We start from the raw sequence: 25254 nt of genomic DNA, 5'->3' as shown, positions 1-25254 counted from the left end.
TGAGCTCTCAGCTGGAGCGCATCTCCTCATTCTAGAATGTGAAGGTCAACAAGTCAAGTCAATGAGTCTATCGTTAAGTGCTGACAGGTCAAGACTGCGCTAGCTAGCAGCACAGGAGATACAGAAGAAGTTAAGATGCACTAGATGCTTCAACACTTAATACATGCTTATGGCAAGAGGCGTGAGAAAGAAGCTTTATTAGGTAGCAAGAAGGGGAAGTGATAATCATAATGATGGCAGTAGTGCATTTATTCATTCAACTAGAATTTATTATGTGCCAGGCCCAGTGCTATCAGTGGGAAGACGATGATGGTGATGGTGATGGAGATGACTGTCAATCGCAGAACTGAAAGCACACACGTTTGGCAGTCAAACTAACCTGGATTCAAATTCCAACTTCATCACTTACTAGCTGAGGGGTTTTAGGCATCTATCCTTGAGCATCAGTTTACTCCTTTCTTGAATGGAGGTGACATTAACTTCCTTGCTTGCCTTTACATCATGTCTACCAAGATGACCACCTACTCTGTGCCAGGCAAGGTGCTAAACGCTGAGGATACGTAAATGCATGAGACTCCACTTCTGCCCTTGAGGAGGCCATGTTCAGGTAGGGGTGTGGAGGCAGAATATAGGTTTATTCCAATACCTAGTGTCAGAACCTATGAAAATATCAGGTATATACAGTGCACTCTGGGAGCACAGAGGAAGGTGTGGCAAATTCTGCCTGGATTCAAGGAAGGGCTTCAAGGAGGAGGAACTTCAAATGATCATTTAGATTTTTCACAGGTGGAGAGAGAAGAGGGCATGCAAAGGCAGAGGACTTGAAATAGCTGCTTGTTGTGGGAATAGCAAGTTTCTGTTGTGACCATAAAACACATTTGCGGATGTGAAGGCCTTCTGGACTCCATAAAGCACCATCTCTGCACACTTAGGGGCACGTTTTGTTTATACGGATCTATGATCAGCTTTAATCACTGAGGCTATATCTCTTCTTGCAGCCTTTCCATCTTTATATCTGCCTTTACCCTGCTTTCCGCTTGTTTCTGCAAAAAACATGGCCTCCCTTTCACAGCCATAGAGCTGGACTCCCTCAAGCAAAGGAGACAGAGAACATAAGATTTTGTGAAAAGATGCAGAGGAATCATTTAGAGACACATTGTAAGATAACGGGCTGTCAAGTCACCATCAGGAGCAATCACGTGTGCTTGTTTGTGGAAAGTAAAATCCTGAAACAAAAGAGTTTCAGACTTTGGAGCAATCACCTTAGGAACTATAATAACTTATTTCCTAATTATACAGGTAATGCATACTCCTCATACAATATTTGTAAATACAAAAAAAAATTCAAAAATCTCACCATTTAGGTAAATAACTTTGATTTTTTTAACTTTTTACCCCCAAATTAGAATTATTCTAAATAAATTGCTTTGTAAATAGACTGATTCCAGCTAAAGTTATGTTATGAATATTTTCTCATGTCATGAAATTCTTCTGCAACATGATTTATTGTTATTTTGAGATTGCAGATATTAAAAAAAAGATTCAGAAAACATAATGAATGCCCATGTACCTACCTACCAGCTGGAGTCTGTCATGATGGTTGTGGCTGTCGATCTGCAAAGAGGCAGGGCATGGCCCCCTTTACAGATCACAGCTTCAGCCATCCTGCCTGCTTCCCCAGTACCAAGAAGTTCTTAGGCTGGCATGTGGCTAGAGAGAAATAACTCCATGGCTCACCTGAACAAGCTAGGTCTGGAGGTGTCCTCATCAGGTGCTTTCTGCTCTCTTGCAGATCAGAGCACTAAGGAAAGGCTTTCATTGTGTGTACAAAATTCTTCTGTGTGTAATGACTACATGCTTGTTTGTATCCTTACTGGACTGCTTTTCATGACAGAGAATCTTGTCTTTGTTCATTTCAGCACCTACCATGATGGTGCCTTGTAAGTGTCTGTTAAAAAAAGCATGGCTGGAAATTTCTAGCTCTGGGGCATGATAACCTAGAGGTTAAGGAAATGAGCTTTAAAATCAGACTCCCTGGGTTTCAGTCTCAGCTCTACCATTGTCTTATTATTTAACTAACTCTCTAAGCTTTAGTTGCATCGTGAATAAAATTGAGATAGTCATAGTTCCTACCTGCCCCTCAGCTGTTCTCAACCTTTGAGGTCAACAGCTCCATTCTCATGACCCCTCCTCTGTGGCCTAATATTCCACCATGAAAAATCCATTCCATTATGATAATCATAGTCCTTGGAATGCTGAATCAGCATAAACATGCTCCCTTCCACTGGGAGCTGCCCTACCCCAGGCTCCACTAAGTGAGACTTGGTTTTTAAACTGCCCTGACTCTGAGCTGCAGCTGATTGGCCCAGAGATGGCACCTGCACCAAGCTTGGCTAAGAACTCCCCTCTCTGGGATTTTTGAAAAAAACCCAGAATGCCAAGGTTAGTCCCTCCTAGAGGCAGATGTAAAACTCAAGACTTTTCCTACTATGTCTCTCACCCTGGGAAAATGCTGATCTATGGTGAGAGCAAATGAAGTTACAACATGGAAAAGAGCAGAAGGCTTTTGAACCTACGTCCTAGAGTTCCCAAGGCCCAGTTGCATGCCTGCTATTCCTGAATGTTGGTAGTTAGACTATTCCTTGATTTTGGTTTCCTAAAGACAAAAAAACTCCTCTCCATGGTTACATTCAAGTTTGCTTGTGTGACTTGTAACCAAGAGGAAGGAAGGGAGAGAGAGGAGGAGGGGGTGGGGGAGAGGAAGTACGGAAGAGTAGAAAAGAAGGGAAGGAGAGAGAAGGGAAAGTAAGGGAAGAGAAGACTATTACTTCAATTCTTTGAAAGTATCTCCAGAAGGAGCAGTACATTCCATCTGTGACACTGAAGAGTAAGAATCAGAGAACTTCAAATGTGGAGAGGTCCCTAGATATAATTTAATCAAACCTAAACTCCTCAATTGGAGAAGGCAATGGCACCCCACTCCAGTACTCTTGCCTGGAAAATCCCATGGACGGAGGAGCCTGGTGGGCTGAAGTCCATGGGGTCGCTAAGAGTCAGACATGACTGAGCAACTTCACTTTCACTTTTTACTTTCATGTATTGGAGAAGGAAATGGCAACCCACTCCAGTTTCTTGCCTGGAGAATCCCAGGGACGGGGGAGCCTGGTGGGCTGCCGTCTGTGGGGTCGCACAAAGTCGGACATAACTGAAGCGACTTAGCAGCAGCAGCATCAAACTCCTCAATTACCAGTGAGAAAACTGCAGAGCAAGGAGGAGACAGAACTTGCCCAAATCAGAAAAGCAGAGTCACAGTGCCTTAGCTCAGGCTATCATAACATAATGCCATCGACTGAGTGGCTTGAACAACAGAAACGTATTTTCTACAGCTCTGGAGTCGGGAAGGCCAAGATCAAGGTCCAGCAGGGTTTAGTTTCAGGTGCAGGCTCTGCCTGGCTTGTAGATGGCTCCCTTCTTGCAGTGTCCTCACATGGGAGAGAGAGAGAGAAAGAAGAGAGAAGCTCTCTGGTATCTGTTCTTATAAAGGCACAGATCCCATAGAATCAGGGCTCCACCTTCATGATCTCATCTAACTGTAATTACCTCCCAAAGCCTCCATTTCCAAATACCAAATAACATTGGAGGTTACGACCTCAACATATGAATTTTGACATGATACAGTTTAGTCCATAATACACAGCTTTGGGCTTCCCTGATGGCTCAGCTGGTAAAGAATCCACTGCAATGCAGGAGACCCCAGTTTGATTCCTGGGTCAGGAAGATCCCCTGGAGAAGGGATAGGCTACCCACTCTAGTATTCTTGGGCTTCCCTGGTGGCTCAGCTGGTAAAGAATCCACCTGCAATGCAGGAGACCTGGGTTTGATCCCTGGGTTGGGAAGATCTCCTGGAGAAGGGAAAGGCTACCTACTCCAGTATTCTGGCCAGGAGAATTACATGGACTGTATACTCCATGGGGTCTCAAAGAGTCGGACATGACTGAGTGACTTTCACTTTCATACAGCTTTAGGATTTGTACACCTGGAATGTCTTTAAAGATCATCTAGTCCAAATTCCTTGTTGGCAAGTGGGAAAATTCAGGTCCAAACAAATATAGAGATTTTCCAAGCGCTCATCATGACCCAGTGGACTTCCCCAGTGGCTCAACAGTAAAGAATCCGCCTGCAATATAGGAAATATGTGTTTGATTCCTGGGTCAGGAAGATCCCCTGGAAGAAGTCATGGCAACCCATTCAAGTATTCTTGCCAGGAAAACCTCCTGGACAGAGAGTCTAGTGGGCTACAGTCCTTGGGTTCGGAAAGAGTCAGACGCAACAGAAGCGGCTGAGCATGCATACGTACATTGTGACCTAGTGGCAGATTTTACCCATCAAATTATTCTCTGAAAGGTTAAGAAAATCTAAAGGTATCAAGAAGTATGAAAGACTGCAAGGAAGTTGCTGGTGAGGGCTGGTAATGAGTGAGAGTAAGGGTGAAAAAAGCAAAGACATTCGACTTTAGCCAGTTCTGCAATCCTCACAGTTCTGTTAGGGGAGAGGGATCAGACAGGTTAGTACACAGGTTAGAGGACATTGTAAGCCTTGCCCACTTTTTTCATTCTTCTGCAGCCAGCCACCAGGCAGCAATTATCCATTCACTCCACGTTGGTGCATATTTGGATACGCAAATCAACTGTGTTCATGCATAATTAAGACGGACACTGTGGAAAGTTTCATTTTCCAGCTTGCCAGACGGCTGGAAACAAAGGCTTGCACGAAGCCCTGCTTCACTTCCTTGTCTCAGGCTATGGGTTGAGGGTAGTGGCAGCCAGTCTTCTCCCTCGCTGTTGTGTTCTGTTACTGCATCAGAGAGCTTCAGGGATAGTCCTTATTTCCCTCTCAGACCTGGAGAGACCCTGAGGCTTTCCACAAAAACAGAGTACTTTCTGTCCCCAGTAAGAACAGAGGTAGGTACCTCCATGCCCAGAGGCAGAAGTTCACCCTCTTTCTAGAGTCAGCAGGCTCACTTTATGATCCAAGAGGGGGTTATTTCGGAAGGACAAACACTTGGGGAATGTTTTTTTCATTTATTTTTTAATTGCAGGATAACTGCTTTACAATGTTGTGATGGTTCCTGCCGTGCTGCTGCTGCTGCTAAGTCGCTTCAGTCGTGTCCAACTCTGTGCGACCCCATAGATGGCAGCCCACCAGGCTCCCCTGTCCCTGGGATTCTCAAGGCAAGAACACTGGAGTGGGTTGCCATTTCCCTCTCCAATGCACAAGAGTGAAAGTAAAGTCGCTCAGTTGTGTCCGACTCTCAGCGACCCCGTGGACTGTAGCTCACCAAGCTCCTCCATCCATGGAATTTTCCAGGCAAGAGTACTGGAGCGGGGTGCCATTGCCTTCTCCGGGTTCCTGCCGTACAACAATGCAAATCAGCCATAATTATACTTGTATCACCTCCTCTGGAACCTCCCTGCCCTCCCCATCCCACCCCTCCTCTAGGTCATCACAGAACCGCTGGCTGGGCTCCCTGTGTTATACAGCAACTTCTCACCAGCTATCTCTTTTACACATGGTGTATACACATGTCGATGCTACTTTCTCCATGTCCTACCGTCTCCTTCCTCCGCTGTGTCCAGAAGTCTGTTCCCTGTATCTGCATCTCCATTGCTTCCCTGCAAATAGGTTCATTGATTTCATTTTACTAGATTTCCCATATATATATATGCATAAATAGATGATATTTGTTTTTCTCTTTCTGACTTATTGCACTCTGTATAACAGGGTCTAAGTTCATCAAAGTAAAGCTGAACTGACTCTAATTTGAGTCAGTTCAAATTCAAATGGACTCAAATTCATTCTTTTTTATGGCTGAGTAATATTCCATTGTACATATGTACCTCATCTTCTTTATCTTTTCATCTGTCAATGGACATTTAGGTTGCTTCCATTCCTAGCCATTGTAAATAATGTTGCTATGAACATTGGGGTACATGTGTCTTTTTCAATTATGATTTTCTCAGGCTATATGCCCAGTAGTAGGATTGCTGGATCATATGATAGTTTCATACTGTTCGTGGGATTCTCAAGGCAAGAATACTAAAGTGGTTTGCCACTGCCTTGTCCCAGATGAGATGGTTGAATGGCATCACCTATTCGATGGACATGAGTTTGAGCAAACTCCAGGAGTTGGTGATGGACAGGGTAGCCTGGCGTGCTGAAGTCCATAGGGTTGCAAAGAGTCAGACACAACTGACTGACTGAACTGACTGATGGTAGTTTTATTCCTAGCATTTTAAAGGAATGTCCATGCTATTCTCCATCGTGGTTGTATCAATTTACGTTCCCACCAACAGTGCAAGAGGGTTCCCTTTCTCTCCACATCCTCTCCAGCTTTTATTGTTTGTATATTTTATGTTTTTATAAGTAACATGCACAAGTTATTAAACCGTTGCCTCCCAACTCCAAATACACCCTTTTATACAGCTCAATGATGTTGGAACCAAGATTGAAATCCCCAAGGAGAGGAATACAGTTGTTCTGGACTTTCTTTCTCAGAGGAGAGGTAAAGAGGTTGGTTCTGGGAGTGTGACAAGAGGTTAGAAACGGAAGCAACCTGATACTGAGCCAACTACTGCTTCCAGGTAAGGAGCTGTGCTGGGCTAACAGTAGCAGGAATAGGAAGGAAACTGGGGCCAGAAGGCCTTCTCCCTCTTTCAGGTTCTAGTCTTGCAGAAACTAGCATGAAGCCAGCTAATAACAGAGAAGTGCATTTTTATAGCCCCAGTCCCAGCATTGCAAAACAGTGTGAGAAATGGTAGATTTGAAGTTGAGAGACAGTCGTAGCTTACTAACCAGCACAGTCCACCCCTTTGGTTACTCAGCACCCACATCCAGCTCTGTATATATTTGAATCTCTCAGATGTAATCAGAGTTACTCCTGAATGTTCTCTCAATTAAACACCATATTGTAACACTAATCATCAATGTCAGTCCTTAGGTGGAATAATACGGGGAAAGGAGGAGAGAAAGAAAAAAAGAAAATAGTGTGTGTATATTTATTTGCATGGGTGTATGTATGTGTATGTATTCATAACAAACAAAGAAAAGATAATAATACCTGCTACCATCCTTGTTTCTTTCATGGGTCTAAGGCCATAGTTGGTATTTATAACTTCTTTATTATTCCTTGTTTCCTTCATTCTCAGCCAGGACCTCAAATGATTGGGTTCTTTACCTGACAGTGCGATCTAAATCTTCATTCTTGAGGAGCTTGAATCATTTGTCCTGTCTTACTCTGGTTGCTGTTGTTTTCCATTAACTTTTACTATTGGATATTGGACTGCAAGGAGATCCAACCAGTCCATTCTGAAGGAGATCAGCCCTGGGATTTCTTTGGAAGGAATGATGCTAAAGCTGAAACTCCAGTACTTTGGCCACCTCATGCGAAGAGTTGACTCATTGGAAAAGACTCTGATGCTGGGAGGGATTGGGGGCAGGAGGAGAAGGGGACGACAGAGGATGAGATGGCTGGATGGCATCACGGACTCGATGGACGTGAGTCTGAGTGAACTCCAGGAGTTGGTGATGGACAGGAAGGCCTGGCATGCTGCAATTCATGGGGTCGCAAAGAGTCGGACACGACTGAGCGACTGAACTGAACTGAACTGATGCCATTAAAAAGAGGTAAGTTGATCATCTGGACATTCCTCGACAGGTCATATTGGTCCACTATATTGATGACCTCATGTTAGTCAGAATTCCAGGGCAGAAAATGACAAGTCACTTGGATGCCCTCCTCTGACACCTGCACAACAGAGGATGAGAAATAAACCTTAAGAAGATTCTAGGCCTGCTACATAACCGATGGTTATAGAGATGCAGTCAGTTCTTTTATAGTGCTTCTTTTGAAAACATAAATTTGTTCCAAAATGATTGACATTTTAGGGACAATTTGAGCATGAAAACAATTTCACTTTTGTTTGAGAGTGTTTTTGCCTTGCAAGAAACACTAAGTAAGCTATGAGAACACCCAGGTGAATAAAGCTACATAGGAATAAACAAAGTGGCTCAGTGGTAAAGAATCTGCCTGCCAATGCAAGAGACACGGGTTTGATCCCTGGTTCGGGAAGATCCCCTGGAGAAGGAGATGGCAACCCACTCTAGTACTCTTGCCTGGGAAATCCTATGGATAGAGGAGACTGGCAGGCTATAGTCCATGGGGTCACAAAAGAGTCGGGCATGAATTAGAGACCAAACAACCGTAACACATATACACACTTCAAACACGTACCAGCTACCTCATTGCACTGCATGTGTTATGAGCCACACTCGTCCATATCTCGTATAAAACTGTGTCCAATTTCAAATAATCCTCCATTTACCACTTCACAATAATTCACAAGTTGCAACTTTATAATGGCCATATCCATAATCGAACCTCATGTATCTTTTCCAAGGTGAAATTTCATATTTATTAGTGGTAATTATGTCACCTACCTCTTTTATACCTACATGTCTTTCTCAGTTCACACCTTTGACTTTTCTGGGGGAATCCCTAACACCCACAGAGTAGGTAAAAGTCTAGGACTATTCAATAGGAGTCAACTTCATATACTGGTATGGCCTGATAATATATTGCTTCTGTCCAACAGCCCTGCTTGGATGTCTCATATCAAGCCCCACAAGAAATCATCTGCTATAGAGAATGCACTAAACAACCAATTGGATATGACAATTCACTCCAGGTAGGCAACGAGTTTCTGTCCTCAGCCATCACACTGCTTGCCCAATGGACTCAAAAACCAAGTATCTATGTGTCAAGAGTGGAAGCCATGCCCCATAGCACTGGCTCCTCTCACAAAGACAGACTGAGCCACTGCTGCTGAATGTCTAACCTATAGACAGCAGAGCCCAAATCTGAACATTGATTATGGTACCATCTCTTGAGTAGACTAACCAGCTACTTGGTGGCAAGCTAATTATTATCAGTCTTCTTCCATTCTGGAGGGGGTAGTGATTTGTTCTAATTGGGATAGATACATATTCCAGGTATAAGTTTGCCTTTCTTTCCCACAGTTTTTCAGCCACCACCACTACCACCACCACCCAAGGGATTCATGGGCTCCTGCATAACAGAATCTTGGAGCCAGGTAACCAATTTATGTCAGCAGTTGTAAGCAATGGTCACATCATATGACCATGAGCTCCACTTATACGGCCATATATCACACCATGCAAAGCTGCCGGCTTGACAGAATGTTTGAATGGCTCTTAAACGCACAGCTAAAGCATGTTCTGGGATGACACCTTGCAGTATTAGAGTGCCATCTTACTAGAAAATACAGTTTATATTTTGACCACTGATCATTCTACAGTGATGGCCATGCCTGACAGGTACAATACATGGATCCAAGAATAAAAGTGGGGAAGAAATGGCCTTTGGCACAATCACTCCCAGTGACACCCTGAGGGAACTTGTGCAAATGTTTGCTCTCTCAATATTTTGAACTTCTCAAAACAGTAGAGAAGCCAGTTTTTAAAAGGAGTTGCTATGGTACCAGAGGTGAGTGACTGTTATTATAATAAGGAGACAGAGTTTCATGCTACACATTAGGGGAGTGGAGGAGTACATCTAGAACTCAGAGGATGTACAGAAACATCTCTTAGTTCTTAAATGTCCAGTAACAACAATGAACAGGAGTTGCAGAAATGCCAGCCTGAGAAAAGCATGATAACTGACAGTCCTGGCACCTCATGGATAAGAAACTGGGTCACCCCACACTGGCCAAGAAGTGTAAGCTCAGGGAAGTGCTAGCCAAGAGTAAGTGCAATTTAGAATGAGGGGAGGGAATGATTATCAAATGGCCTTAATGACAGCTGCAGCAGCAGAGACTATATCCTATTGACCTTCTGCAGCTGATCTTGTTTGTTTGTTCATTTGTCTGCTTTAAGAGTTATGGCAGGTCACAGTCTTGCAGCATCAGTGCCAAGTTGCAGGAAACTTAGGCATAAGTAGACTTGAGCAGTCCCAGAAGTAGACTGCAGCAGACAGTATTGTCATCCTACCCTTACTCAACCTCACCATTTCCCCTGAGATCAGTCCATTGGCCAAGTGCCAGCATCTGCAACTTTGCCTGATGTTTTCTTTGGCCACCAAAAACTTCTCTGTCCCCCACAGGACAAGCAGAAATATCCTAGCTCCCTTGCACCATGGGTGGAATAACTTAGCGGTGGATGTTCAACACTGGCTCCTAGAATTTCCCAGTGGTATTATGTACCATTTCCCCTGAAAAGTAGTGTATTTGATAAAGCATCTTTAATTGGCTTTTTTCCTTCACTGTTTCACACTCCCTCTCTCCTACTAGTGCATCTTGTATTACCTCCCAACTTAAGTATTAGCATCTGAAACTTTGTCTCAGAGTTTTCTTCTGAGAGAACCAAAACAAAGACAATACCATATCTGGTTGATTTTAAGACTCAGATTTTAAAATCTTGCCAAGGGCTTCCATGGTGCTTTAGTGGTTAAGAATCTGCCTGCCGATTCACGGGACATAGGTTCAATCCCTTGTCCAGGAAGATTCCACATGTCGCAGGTGCCTAAGCCAACGCACCGTAACTACTGAAGCCCATGCACCGAGAGCCTGTGCTCTGCAACAAGAGAGGCCCACACACGGCAGCAAAGAGTAGCCCCTGCTCACCGTAACTAGAGAAACCCTGCATGCAACAAAGAAGACCAGCACAGCCAAAAATAAAGAAAAAATTTAAAAATATATAAAAAATAAAGTCTTGCCAATACTATCTCTCTGACCCTTCCCAACACCCATATTCGTATGGAAACACAAAAAACCTCAACTAGCCAAAGCAATCTTGAGAAAGAAGAATGGAACTGGAGGAATCAACCTGCCTGACTTCAGACTATACTACAAAGTCAGAGTCGTCAAGACAGCATGGTTCTGGCACAAAGGAAGAAATATAGATCAATGGAATAAAATAGAAAGCCCAGAGATAAATCTATGCATCTATCAATTCAGTTCAGTTCAGTTCAGTCGCTCAGTCATGTCCAACTCTTTGAGACCCCATGAATCGCAGCACGCCAGGCCTCCCTATCCATCACCAACTCCCGGAGTTCACTCAGACTCACGTCCATCGAGTCCGTGATACCATCCAGCCATCTCATCCTCTGTCGTCCCCTTCTCCTCCTGCCCCCAATCCCTCCCAGCATCAGAGTCTTTTCCAATGAGTCAACTCTTTGCATGAGGTGGCCAAAGTACTGGAGTTTCAGCTTTAGCATCATTCCTTCCAAAGAAATCCCAGGGCTGATCTCCTTCAGAATGGACTGGTTGAATCTCCTTTCAGTCCAAGGGACTCTCAAGAGTCTTCTCCAACACCACACTTCAAAAGCATCAATCCTTCGGCACTCAGCCTTCTTCACAGTCCAACTCTCACATCCATACATGACCACAGGAAAAACCATAGCCTTGACTAGACGGACCTTTGTTGGCAAAGTAATGTCTCTGCTTTTCAATATGCTATCTACCTTGGACATAACTTTCCTTCCAAGGAGTAATGGACACCTTATATTTGACAAAAGATGCAAAAATATACAATAGAGAAAAGACAATCTCTTTAACAAGTGGTGCCAGGAAAATTGATCAACCACCTGTAAAAGAATGAAACCAGAACACTTTGTAACACCATACACAAAAATAAACTCAAAATGGATTAAAGATCTAAATGTAAGACCAGAAACTATAAAACTCTTAGAGGAAAACATGGACAGAACATTTTCTGACATAAATCACAGCAAGATCCTCTATGATCCACCTCCCAGAGTAATGGAAATAAAAACAAAAATAAACAAATGGGACCTAATTAAACTTAAAAGCTTTGCACAATGAAGGAAACTATAAACAAGGTGAAAGGCAACCTTCAGAACGGGAGAAAATAATATCAAATGAAGCAACTGACAAAGAATTAATCTCCAAAATATGCAAGCAACTCATGTAGCTCCATACCAGAAAAATAAACAACCCAGTCAAAAAATGGGCCAAAGAACTAAACAGACATTTCTCCAAAGAAGACATATAGATGGCTAACAAATGCATGAAAAGATGCTCAACATCACTAATTATCAGAGAAATGCAAATCAAAACCACAATGAGGTACCATTTCACGCCAGTCAGAGTGGCTGCTATCCAAAAGTCTACAAGCAATAAGAGCTGGAGAGGGTGTGGAGAAAAGGGAACCCTCTTACACTGTTGGTTGGAATGCAAGCTAGTACAGCCACTATGGAGAACAGTGTAGAGATTCCTTAAAAAACTGGAAATAGAACTGCCATACAACTCAGCAATCCCACTGCTGGGCATACACACTGAAGAAACCAGAATTGAAAGAGACAAATGTACTCCAGTGTTCATTGCAGCACTGTTTACAATAGCTAGGACATGGAAGCAACCTAGATGTCCATCAGCAGATGAATGGATAAAGAAGCTGTGGTACATATACCCAATGGAATATTACTCAGACATAAAAAGAATGCATTTGAATCGGTTCTAATGATGTGGATGAAACTGGAGCCTATTATACAGAGTGAAGTAAGCCAGAAAGAGAAACATCAATTCAGTATTTTAACACACATATATGGAATTTAAAAAGATGGTAATGATGACCTCATATGCAAGACAACAAAAGAGACACATATGTAAAGAACAGACTTTTGGACTATGTGGCAGAAGGCGGGGGTGGGACAATATGAGAGAATAGCATTGAAACATGTATATTACCATATGTAAAATAGATGACCAGTGCATGAAGCAGGGTACCCAAAGCTGGTGCTCTGGGACAACCCAGAGGGAGCAGCTGGGGAGGGAGGTGGGAGGGGGGTTCAGGATGGTGGGACACATGTACACCCATGGCTGATTCATGTTGATGTATGGCAAAAATCACCACAATATTGTAATTAGCCCCCAATTAAAATAAATTAATTTTTAAAAATTATAAAAAATAAAATCTTGCCAATACTATTTCCCTGACCCTTCCCAACACCCACACTGAACTCCTTGGACCCCAAAACAGTGACATAAAGTGGGTTGTTAATATATTGCAGGGCCTATATGAATCCCTTTTCTGGCCTGCATACCTTTGATGATGTCCTTCCTTTTAAATGTCCTTCCTTTTTGAATGTTCTCAACCATATCATTTTCTTCATCTAAAAAGGCAATGAAAATAATACCTACCATGCAGTGTTGCTGGAGGCATTACCTGAATTCCATACATTCATTTTCTAATATGATAACATGAAACTAGAGCTTCTCTAGTGGCTCAGACAGTAAAGTCTGCCTGCAGTGCAGGAGACCTGGGTTCGACCCCTGGGTTGGGAAGATCCCCTGGAAAAGGGCATGGCAACCCACTCCAGTATTCATGCCTGGAGAATCCCCATGGACAGAGGAGCCTGGCAGGCTACAGTCCATGGGGTGGCAAAGAGTCAGACACAACTGAGCGACTAAGCACATCACAGCACAACGTGATACTAAATAATATTACTGTTAGTAACAACTAATACCTGTTAAGGTGCTTGCTGCTGCTGCTGCTAAGTCACTTCAGTCGTGTCCGACTGTGTGACCCCATAGACGGCAGCCCACCAGCCTCCCCCATCCCTGGGATTCTCCAGGCAAGAACACTGGAGTAGGTTGCCATTTCCTTCTCCAATGCATGAGAGTGAAAAGTGAAAGTGAAGTCGCTCAGTCGTGTCCGACTCTTCGTGACCCCACGGACTGCAGCCTACCAAGCTCCTCCGTCCATGGGATTTTCCAGGCAAGAGTACTGGAGTGGGGTGCCATCACCTGTTAAGGTGCTTAGTCATTCATTAACCTCAGCTTGAATATCTCCTCCCAGGCCTTCCTAATTCCATACTTACATCACCTCCTGGTTAAAATGAATCTCCTCCTATTCTATGCTTTCATAGCAATTGGTTTACAGCACTTGCTTAATATCTTACCTACAGTTACTCTTGTATATATCTGCCTCCCTATTAACCTCCTATTGACCAGGTTTTATTCATTCTCACCCCAAAAGTGCCTGGTATGTCATGGTTGAACACACTGAGATAACATTTTCTACCTTTTTCTTCTGCAAATCCCTCCTCTTTATTACGTTTCCAGGCCTCCTGAAGAGATTATGTTCCATTAAAAGTCAAGATTATTCCTCTCAGCAACAGGAGGATTTTTATTAAATGTGTAGTAATACTAATAATTTCCATCTGATAGCACTTTACAGTTTATAAGGTGCTTTCACTTCCACATACATTTATTCATTCATTATGGGGGCAAGCATTGCTTGTCTGCATGGGATTCCCTGGGTGGCTCTAGTGGTAAAGAATCTGCCTGCCAATGCAGGAGATGTAGGAGATGGTGGATTCGATCCCTGGGTTGGGAAAATCCCCTGGAGGAGGAAGTTGCAACCCACTCCAGTATTCTTTTAAGGAAAATTTCCTGGACAGAGGAGCCTGGTGGGCTATAGTCCACGAGGTGTCAGGGAGTTGAATGCAACTGACCAAACACACACACACACATACACATCTTCCCCATGTGCCAGGGAAGCAAAAAAGGAGAACAGCCATGCCTGCTGTAGAGTGTTGCCCTGCTGCTCAGCCCCAAGTGACAGTGAGAAAATGACAAGGGAGTTGAGTGGAGATCATGGTAGCAACATTATTGCTTTCAGAGCTGCATAGTGAACATCACGCATCAAATGTCAGAATCAGGATTTCTCCTAGACCACCTCATGCCTTTCCCATCAAATATAGCCCTTGTGTTCTGGCCAAGGAAAAACTCTATGAACAGATAATTACTCAACCAACTACACTGGATTTAGCACTTGCCTTGCACCAGAAGTGTCATTTATAACATATTAACTCTATCAATCAAGAGGAATTTCTTCCCATTCCACTGAAAAAAACCTTGAGAGAAGAGAGGAAGGAAAGGAGGGAAGGAGGGAGGAGAAAGAGAAAGAGGGAGGGAGGGAGGGAGGGAGGGAGGGAAGGAGAAGGGGAGGGAGGAAGTTAGTTTTCCTTTATAAGGTGAGATGATTAAAAGGTAGAGTTGGGATAGAAAGGTTTCTCAAGTATTTTTTTCCTCCTAAGAAATGAAGTGGAAATCCCTTAGTGAAACATGAGCTCTAGAAATAGGTTCCTTTAAAACATGCCCTCACAGACCTCTCAGTTTAATGGGGATTATGTATCCCTTATGCATAGGAAAAAGATGTAAATAGTTTGATAAGTTCTGTACTCCAGTTTAATAAGAAATGGTAAGTTGGAGGAAGGATGCTAACATGCTTAGGAGATGATCAGGAAAATGTATTAAGGTCCATAAAATGCTTATTTCCCTTTTTCTGAGCACTTAAGATATGCAGGGAGTGGGGGTGGTCATTGATTCTTCACAACCATATGAAGTTAGTAGGATTATTGTCATTCAATGGATAACTGATAGGCAGAGAGAAAAAAATGACTTAAAGTCACAGTGGGTCCCAGGATATTGAATCCATTCCAGGTTTTATCACTTACTAGTCCTATGACTGAGCAAGTGACTTAACCCCTCTGAGCCTCAGTTTCCTCTTTGGTAAAATGGGAAATATTGATGTCAGACCTGCATGACTCCTGGTGATTCATACCCTACCTACTTTAAAAGGTTTTCACGGAGGGAGATTAAAAGGGATAATGCACATGAAAGCGTTTTGGGGAAATTAAAAGCCTGGATCAATGTAAGGGATTATTGAGGTCGTTGTTGCTCAGCCTAGTGCAAATTGGTGGCAAACACGTCTAGCTTTTACACATCTCCACTCTCCTTTATTATATTAACAGAACTCTGATTCTATTTCAGGAGACCATGTACCTCCTTAGAAATATTCTCACCCCAGATTCTCTTGTAGCCACATGTAGCCAAGTGACCATTTGCAGCCAGTTAGATGTAAGCTAAAGTCTACTGAGCAGTTTCCAGAAGAGTTATCATTTTGCTGATAGAGACAGACTCCACTGCAGTATGGTTTTTATCCTTTGCAATTCCTCCTGCTTGGCATGCAGGCTTGATGCTTAGAGACAAGATATCCATCTTGCAACCATAGAGACAAAAGTTCTATATTCAGAATGTCAGAGCAGAAGGCAAGAAGGGGCCTAAGTCCTTGAGTATTTGCTTGAGAAGTTGCACGAGGTCTAGATCATCCATCTGATTCTTGTTCCCTAAGAAAAATAAAGCTATATTTGTTTAAGCCACTGTGGTCAGGTTTCTATTCCATGCAGCCAGGTACAATCCTAGTTGGCAACAGGTGTTAACTACTGTCATGAGAGAAGGGTCAAAATGCCTTCTTAGGCTCTTTACTACAATTTTTCCTTCAGCATCATTAAAGAATGCAATGTAGTATGACATAGCAGGAAGAGTCAGATACTTTAGAAGTGAGTTTTAGGCCTGGAGAAGCCTAGTTGTGAATGCTGCAACTGTTATTAACTAGCTGTGTCACCCAAAACAGGATCTTAACTGTAAAATAACAACAGCAATCTCCATTTCACAATGAGTTCTACATGAAAAGGGCATGGTGCATATTAAGTGCTCAACAAATGGTTATGGTGCTTTAGACGGGGGCAGAGGAGGCCCTAACAGTATTTCAAGGTTCTGATCTGGACTCAAGGGTCATGCATCCTTAGTGAAGACATGTGTTTTCTGGTTATTTGGTCAAACCCTGTTTTGATGGGATACTCTAGGACAGTAAAAATCAGCTGTTAAGCTACCAAGTCAGAACTTTAAATTAGCCTCAGGAACTTCAGAGGCTGCGTGGCAGAGGACTAAGAGTTCTGACTTTTGGGCCAGATACCTCTAGGTGTGAATTCTGGTGCCACCACTTTCTACTTACATAACCTGGGTGGATTACACCATCACTTTGAGGTTGGATTTCTTCCTTACCTCACAGAGGTTGTCAAGAGCCTCCAATGAGATAACATACATGAATATGCTTAACCTGCACAAGTATTACTGATATGAATGTTTGTATTCTCCACTCTGGTACAGTGGTGAGCCCGGTGCTGGTAGGGGAGGGGGATATTGCAGAGGAGGGAAGAGTTTGTTGTGGCCATAAATTGAATTTCAAATACACAGAATCACTGGTCTGCAAAGGACCACAGTTGGAGGTTGTTTCGGTCAATGCTAGCCTTGAAGCAGAAGCTTCCCAGATGGCATGGTGATAAACAATCCATCTACCAATGCAGGAGACATGAGAGACACAGGTTTGATCCCAGGGTAGAGAAGATCCCCTGGAGGAGGAAATGGCAACCCACTCCAGTATTCTTGCCTGGACAATTCCATGGACAGAAGAGTCTAGCAGGCTATAGCCCATAGGGTTGCAAAGAGTCAGATATGACTGAACACAGCTTTGAAGCAAACCTAACCATTTGGCTTGTGAGGTGGCAGCTGCCTGCTGGGCGGCAGCTCTCGGGAGGATGGGGGTGGTGGGAGAAGAGGGGTTCAAAGCCTGACACTGCTCCTTGGCCCTTCTCCACTGTAGCCATCACCCCAAGGGTCCAGTATGGCTAAAAATATACTTTGCCTCCAACACAGCTCAATATATTTGGGGCTGAGGAGGGGCTGGAGGAGGCGAGAGCCTAGCTGAACACTGCCAGTTGGTAATAAAGGCCCCAGGAAGGCACACAGCTCCTCTGCAGAGGCCCCCAACCTTTTAGGCACTAGGGACTGGTTTCACAGAAGACAATTTTTCAAGACTAGAGAGGGGTAGTTTCCGGATGATTCAAGCACATTGCATTTATTCTGCACTTTATTTCTATTATTATTACATCAGCTCCACCTCAGATCATCAGGCATTAGATCCTGGAGGTTGGGGACCCCTGCTCTAGAGGAGAGACATGCCCCCTTCCTGGGTCAGTGGCTGCTTTTCTCTGTCTTTCCGGCTACCCCTCTTCTAGCCCAGACATTTCAGGATCTTATTACCAGGGTCAAGTCCATCCTGTTCTTAGAGCTCTGCATTGGTGGCACTTGGATTTAAATACAGATGCTTGTATAAGGGAGGGGGAGGGAGAGCAAAGAAACCAGGGCTGCTCCGGTAGCAGTCACTGCTGGTGTGGCCCTGGGTATGCATAGTTGGGTGTCCCCAACATAGGCAAAGGGAAAGAGCACTATTATGGAGTCAGAGGGGCCTGAGATTAAGTCTTATAACCTGCTAACTCTGAGACAGTCATACAACTTTGTGTGTGTGCTCAGTTGCTCAGTAGTGTCCGACTCTTTTGTGACCCTATGGACTGTAGTTTGCCAGGCTCCTCTGTCCATGGGATTTTCCAGGCAAGAATACTGGAGTGGGTTGCCGTTTCCTCCTCCAGGGGACTTCCTGACCCAGGGATTGAAGCCCTGTGTCTTCTCCTGTCTTCTGCATTGGCAGACGGATTCTTTACCACTGAGCCACCTTGGAAGCCCCTAGTCATATAACCTTACTGATCCTTAGTTTCCTTGAACTTTTTGTGAAATAGTCATTTTAAAAAGCAATAATAACAGCTGAAATTTATAATAATTATAGCTTAACATTTACTGACTACTTAATATGTGCCAGACTCTGCCCTAAGCTTTTTACATGTAGTATTTCATCCCATTTTCCCAGTAACCCTATGGGGTAGGCATTCTGTTGTCTCCAGTACTCCCCATCTATTTTATAGATGAGGAAACTGAGGCACATAGAGTTAAAGTAAGCTACCCAGGGTCACACAGAGAGTAAAAATAATGTGTAACAAATGAAAAGTGTTTGGCATACAGTGTGATTCACTCAGTGGTAGCGATCCTAGGGAGATGTGCCCATATTAATAGAGAAGCTTTTTCCTTTCTTCCTACCTTTTCCCCATCTGCAATAATGAGACACCCGTCATCTCACACCAGACCTGGAAGGTGAGCAGTATCAATACAGATGAGCGTATCCATCAAGAAAACAAAACCATTCTAATACCTCAAACACAGAGAAGTGAATACAGGGACCTCATCATGTGATGATGCTCAGAGAGCTGAACTGGCAGTCAGAGTAGCAAACAGGAAACTGGTACCGTTTCAGGCCTCTGGCTGGATCAAGAAACAGCCAGCCAGAAGCTGGGACCCATGAGGAAGAAGCTGCTGAGAGTGAGCACTGTGGACAAGATTCAGCGGGACTGCAGGTGGCAGGCCCGGGCTTCCCTTCTCCCTCGTCCAATTTTCTTCTAGGACCATGCATCACCCAGACCTAACTGCAAGTTGGGGGATGTAATTTCTTAAAACATAAAGCAGAACCGAGGAGGGGAGAGAACAGACAAACATTAGCCATGGAGAAGAACACATGTGACCTATTTGAGGCAACAGAACTAATCAGGTGTGTATCCAGGACTTGAGTCCTATCTTTTTATGCTCCTGTAATGCTTCCCAGTATCTTGACTTGTCCAGCAAAGGATTATCTCAACTCTTTATTCTATTCATTATATATATATTTTCTAAAGCTTCCCTGCTCTTTTCAAGGCTTCAACTCTACCCAAATCCTCTTTCTGCAGTTGACCTGGTTCCCATATCTTCATATGGCCTCCAGACCATGTGACAACTATTTGACTTTGACGGTGTGGATCACAATAAACTATGGAAAATTCTGAAAGAGATGGGAATACCAGACCACCTGACCTGCCTCTTGAGAAATTTCTATGCAGGTCAGGAAGCAACAGTTAGAACTGGACATGGAACAACAGACTGGTTCCAAATAGGAAAAGGAGTACGTCAAGGCTGTATATTGTCACCCTGTTTATTTAACTTATATGTAGAGTACATCATGAGAAACGCTGGACTGGAAGAAACACAAGTTGGAATCAAGATTGCCAGGAAAAATATCAATATCCTCAGATATGCAGATGACATCACCCTTATGGCAGAAAGTGAAGAGGAACTCAAAGGCCTCTTGATGAAAGTGAAAGTGGAGAGTGAAAAAGTTGGCTTAAAGCTTAACATTCAGAAAATGAAGATCATGGCATCTGATCCCATCACTTCATGGGAAGTAGATGGGGAAACAGTGGAAACAGTGTCAGACTTTATTTTTCTGGGCTCCAAAATCACTGCAGATGGTGACTGCAGCCATGAAATTAAAAGATGCTTACTCCTTGGAAGGAAAGTTATGACCAACCTAGATAGCATATTCAAAAGCAGAGACATTACTTTGCCAACAAAGGTCCGTCTAGTCAAGGCTATGGTTTTTCCTGTGGTCATGTATGGATGTGAGAGTTGGACTGTGAAGAAGGCTGAGCGCCGAAGAATTGATGCTTTTGAACTGTGGTGTTGGAGAAGACTCTTGAGAGTCCCTTGGACTGCAAGGAGATCCAACCAGTCCATTCTAAAGGAGATCAGCCCTGAGATTTCTTTGGAAGGAATGATGCTAAAGCTGAAGCTCCAGTACTTTGGCCACCTCATGTGAAGAGTTGACTCATTGGAAAAGACTCTGATGCTGGGAGGGATTGGGGGCAAGAGGAAAAGGGGACGACAGAGGATGAGATGGCTGGATGGCATCACTGACTCGATGGACATGAGTCTGAGTGAACTCTGGGAGCTGGTGATGGACAGGGAGGCCTGGCGTGCTGCGATTCATGGGGTCGCAAAGAGTCGGACACGACTGAGCGACTGATCTGATCTGATCTGATGTTTACTCCTTTTCTGCATTCAATCTTAGTGTCCTCTCCCAATCTGAAAAAGAGTGCCCCATCCACCCCACATTGGTCAGGGTTCAATTGGGGAAGCTGAAACTCTGTGACTGTTATGGAATAAAAGATGTTCAGTTCAGTTCAGTTCAGTTTAGTCACTCAGTCATATTTGACTCTTTGCAACCCCATGGACCACAGCATGCCAGGCCTCCCTGTCCATCGCCAACTCCTGGAGTTCACTCAAACTCATCTCCATTGATTTGGTGATTCCATCCAACCATCTCATCCTCTGTCATCCCCTTCTCCTCCCACCTTCAATCTTTCCCAGCATCACGGTCTTTTCAAATGAGTCAGCTCTTTGAATCAGGTGGCCAAAGTATTGGACTTTCAGCTTCAACATCAGTCCTTCCAATGAAGACTCAAGACTCATCTCCTTAGGATGGACTTGTTGGATCTCCTTGCAGTCCAAAGGACTCTCAAGAGTTTTCTCCAACACCACAGTTCAAAAGCATCAATTCTTCAGCACTCAGCTTTCTTTATGGTCCAACTGTCACATCTATACATGACCACTGGAAAAACCATAATCTTGACGAGATAGACCTTTGTTGGCAAAGTAACGTCTCTGCTTTTTAATATTCTGTCTAGGTTGGTCATAACTTTCCTTCCAAGGAGTAGTTCAGTTCAGTTCAGTCTCTCAGTCCTGTCCAACTCTTTGCGACCCATGAATCGCGCATGCCAGGCCTCCCTGTCCATCACCAGGTCCCAGAGTTCACCCACACTCACGTCCATCGAGTCAGTGATGCCATCCAGCCATCTCATCCTCTGTTGTCCCCTTCTCCTCTTGCCCCCAATCCCTCCCAGCATCAGAGTCTTTTCCAATGAGTCAACTCTTCGCATGAGGTGGCCAAAGTACTGGAGTTTCAGCTTTAGCATCATTCCTTCCAAAGAAATCCCAGGGCTGATCTCCTTCAGAATGGACTGGTTGGATCTCCTTGCAGTCCAAGGGACTCTCAAGAGTCTTCTCCAACACCACACTTCAAAAGCATCAATTCTTTGGCACTCAGCTTTCTTCACAGTCCAGCTCTCACATCCATACATGACCACAGGAAAAACCATAGCCTTGACTAGACGGACCTTTGTTGGCAAAGTAATGTCTCTGCTTTTGAATATGCTATCTAGGTTGGTCATAACTTTCCTTCCAAGGAGTAAGCATCTTTTAATTTCATGGCTTCAGTCACCATCTGCAGTGATTTTGGAGCCCAGAAAAATAAAGTCTGACACTGTTTCCACTGTTTCCCCATCTATTTCCCATGAAGTGATGGGATCGGATGCCATGATCTTCATTTTCTGAATGTTGAGCTTTAAGCCAACTATTTCAGCTTGTCCTTCATCCAGTCCAGCATTTTTCATGATGTACTCTGCATATAAGTTAAATAAGCAGGGTGACAATATACAGCCTTGATGTACTCCTTTTCCTATTTGGAACCAGTCTGTTGTTCCATGTCCAATTCTAACTGTTGCTTCCTGACCTGCATACAGATTTCTCAAGAGGCAGGTCAGGTGGTCTGGTATTCCCATCTCTTTCAGAATTCTCCATAGTTTATTGTGATCCACAAAGTCAAAGGCTTTGGCATAGTCTATAAAGCAGAAATAGATGTTTTCCTCGAACTCTCTTGCTTTTTTTGATGATCCAGCATATGTTGGCAATTTGATCTCTGGTTCCTCTGCCTTTTCTAAATCCAGCTTGAACATCTAGAAGTTCATGGTTCACATATTACTGAAGCTTCGCTTGGAGAATTTTGAGCATTACTTTTCTAGTGTGTGAGATGAGTGCAATTGTGTGGTAGTTTGAGCATTCTTCCAGTCCTGTGGCCACTGCTGAGTTTTCCAAATTTGCTGGCATATTGAGTGCAGCACTTTCACAGCATCAGCTTTCAGGATTTGAAAGAGCTCAACTGGAATTCCATCCCCTCCACTAGCTTTGTTCGTAGTGATGCTTCCTAAGACCCACTTGACTTCACATTCCAGGATGTCTGGCTCTAGGTGAGTGATCACACCATCATGATTATCTGGGTCATGAAGATCTTTTTTGTACAGTTCTTCTGTGTAAAAGTTGTACAATTTGTACAAATTATAGCATATCCATACAAAAATGGTCTGTATTGTGAGTGTGTGTATATACATGTGTGTATATACACATACATACATACATACAATGGTATATTGCGTACATGCTCAGTCATGTCTGACTCTTTGAGATTCCATGGACTGTAGCCCACCAGGATCCTCTGTTCATGGGATTTTCCAGCCAAGAATACTGGAGTGAGTTGCCATTTCCTCCCCCAGGGGATCTTCCTGACCCAGGAATCAAACCTGCATCTCCTGCATTGGCAGGAAGACTCTTTACCACTGAGCCACTGAACCACCTGGGAAACTGATGCTGGAATATTACTCAGCCATGAAAAAGAATGAAATGTTGCCATTTGCAGCAACATGGATGAACCTAGAGGGCGTTATGCTCAGAGAAATAAGTCAGAGGACAAAAAGTATTGTATGATATCATATATGTAGAATCTTAAAAAATACAACAAACTAATAAATATAATGAAAAAGAAGCAGATTCATGGATTTAGAGAACTAGTGGTTGTCAGTGAAGACAGCGGAAGGAGGAAGAGAGTAAGAGGTATAAACTATCAGAAAACTATCAGGTATGAAATAAGCTACAAGGATATGCAACACGGGAAATATAGCCAATATTTTATCATAATTATAAATGGAATATAAGGTTTAAAAATTGTGACCTTCTATACTGTACACCTATAACTTATATAATATTATACAGCAACTATACTTCAATTTTTAAAAAAGAGGCCAGTGTTCTGAACTCCTGCCTGTGTGTCTCACTACCTTTTCTCTCATCCTCTTAACATCTGACGGTCACATGCAGGGAGGGGGAAATAAGAAAGGAAGATGGAGCTGGCCAGGAAGGACAGACATCTAGAGCCCTGCCTAGAGCTCACATCCTGGGAAATCAGAGTTCCTTCTCTGAGGCCAGCCAGGCACTGTAGTCTAGAGGCAAGAAGCTCCATTCATATGAGAAACACTTATGGAGCACCTACTGTGTATGATGCCACATATCCTCATTAAACACCTCCTGAGAGCCTCATGCTAGCAGTGAGCAGTGAAACAGACAGATATGATCTATATGGTGGGACTTAAGTTGGGGAGACACTGATCAGATTTAATTTTTCAAAATTTAAACTGGCTGCCTCGCCTAGAATGGATCATAGGTACGAGTCTCCCTATTTTTACATATAAGGAAATTGGGACTTAGAAGGATTGAAAATCTTCTTCCAAGGAGATTTATGGACATGGGTGGGGGCGAGATTTATGGACATGGGTGGGGGCGGGAGGAAGGAGAGTGTGGGTGAATGGATCGAGTAGCATGGAAACATATACACTACCATATGTAAAATAGATGGCCAATGGGAACTTGCTGTATGACTCAGGGAACTCAAACTGGGGCCCTGCAATAATCTAGAGGGTGCTAAGGGGGGGGAAGAGGGAAGGAGGGTCAAGAGGAAGGGGATATATGTATCCCTATGGCTGATTCATGTTAATGTATGGCAGAAACCAACACAATATTGTAAAGCAATTATTCTTCAATGAAAAATAAATACTTAAAAAAAAAAAAAAAGTCTTGTTCCAGCTAGAGACTCTGAGACTCTGATTCTTGGCCAACCCCACAACCTACACTGGCTATAATCCACGCTCTGTTCATGAAAGTGTCTCCTTCTATTCATGTTATTCACGCAGGAGTAGGGAGGTGGTGGGAGGGCCAGGGAGGGAGGGAGAGGAGGTGATGGAAATGACGTGCCCCCAGGGTCAGGATGTGCTCGGCTCACACTTCAAGTCGCTCCACTGTGATACCCTCTTTTTGAGCCTGGTCGAGGGGCCAGCCGCTCCCAAGGGCTCTGGTCAGAGAAACTGCCAGCTGCTGCTGCCCAACAAAGATGTCTCGTTGCATCTTGTTCCTATCGATTACCCACCAAAGTGTCTCTCATTGTTAGGCATTCCCCAGGGGCAACCAGAGAAAAGGAGTCCTTTCCCCTTTTTTTTTGCTTTTAATGACATCCAATCCTACCCAGTGATCTATGCCCTCTTCCTAAAGGCAGCAGGGGGAAGGGAAAGGAGAGAATGAAAACACAGAGGTAGTGAGGACAGGGGTAGACACACACACAAGTGAGAGATGGAGAGAGACAAAGCGAGAGACAGAGACAAAGAGAGAGACTGAAACAGGTACGCAGACGGAGAGGCAGCAGAGACTCAGAGGCTGGGAGAGAGAGATGGAAATAAAGATCAACGAGTCTATTTTGACTTTTTGTGCTAAGACACCCTATATGGGAGAGACAGAGGCAGACCCAGAATGAGAGGGCGAGAAAGGAGACAAAACAACAGCAGGACAGAGGCAGGCAGAAACGAAGTGTCAGAGAAATAAAGACGAGATGACGAGAGAGAAGGAGAGAAAGAGAAAGAGAGGGAGGAGGAAGGCAGGAAAGGGAACATCAGCACTA

General features: G+C 43.7%; 1 protein-coding gene across 1 annotated transcript in view; it reads right to left on the bottom strand.

The window, feature by feature from the left end:
• DAB1 (DAB adaptor protein 1) overlaps nt 1-2207 on the bottom strand; it is a 1468439-nt gene extending 1466232 nt beyond the window's left edge. The window contains exon 1 of the mRNA XM_070786460.1: nt 2134-2207. The gene's annotated coding sequence lies outside the window, so the exon portion shown is untranslated. The remainder of the gene's footprint in view (nt 1-2133) is intronic.
• Between the last annotated feature and the right edge of the window lie 23047 nt (nt 2208-25254).

The sequence above is a fragment of the Bos indicus genome, chromosome 3 (genome assembly GCF_029378745.1).
Source record: "Bos indicus isolate NIAB-ARS_2022 breed Sahiwal x Tharparkar chromosome 3, NIAB-ARS_B.indTharparkar_mat_pri_1.0, whole genome shotgun sequence".
NCBI lineage: Eukaryota > Metazoa > Chordata > Mammalia > Artiodactyla > Bovidae > Bos > Bos indicus.
This window is presented reverse-complemented; position numbering and strand designations above follow the sequence as displayed.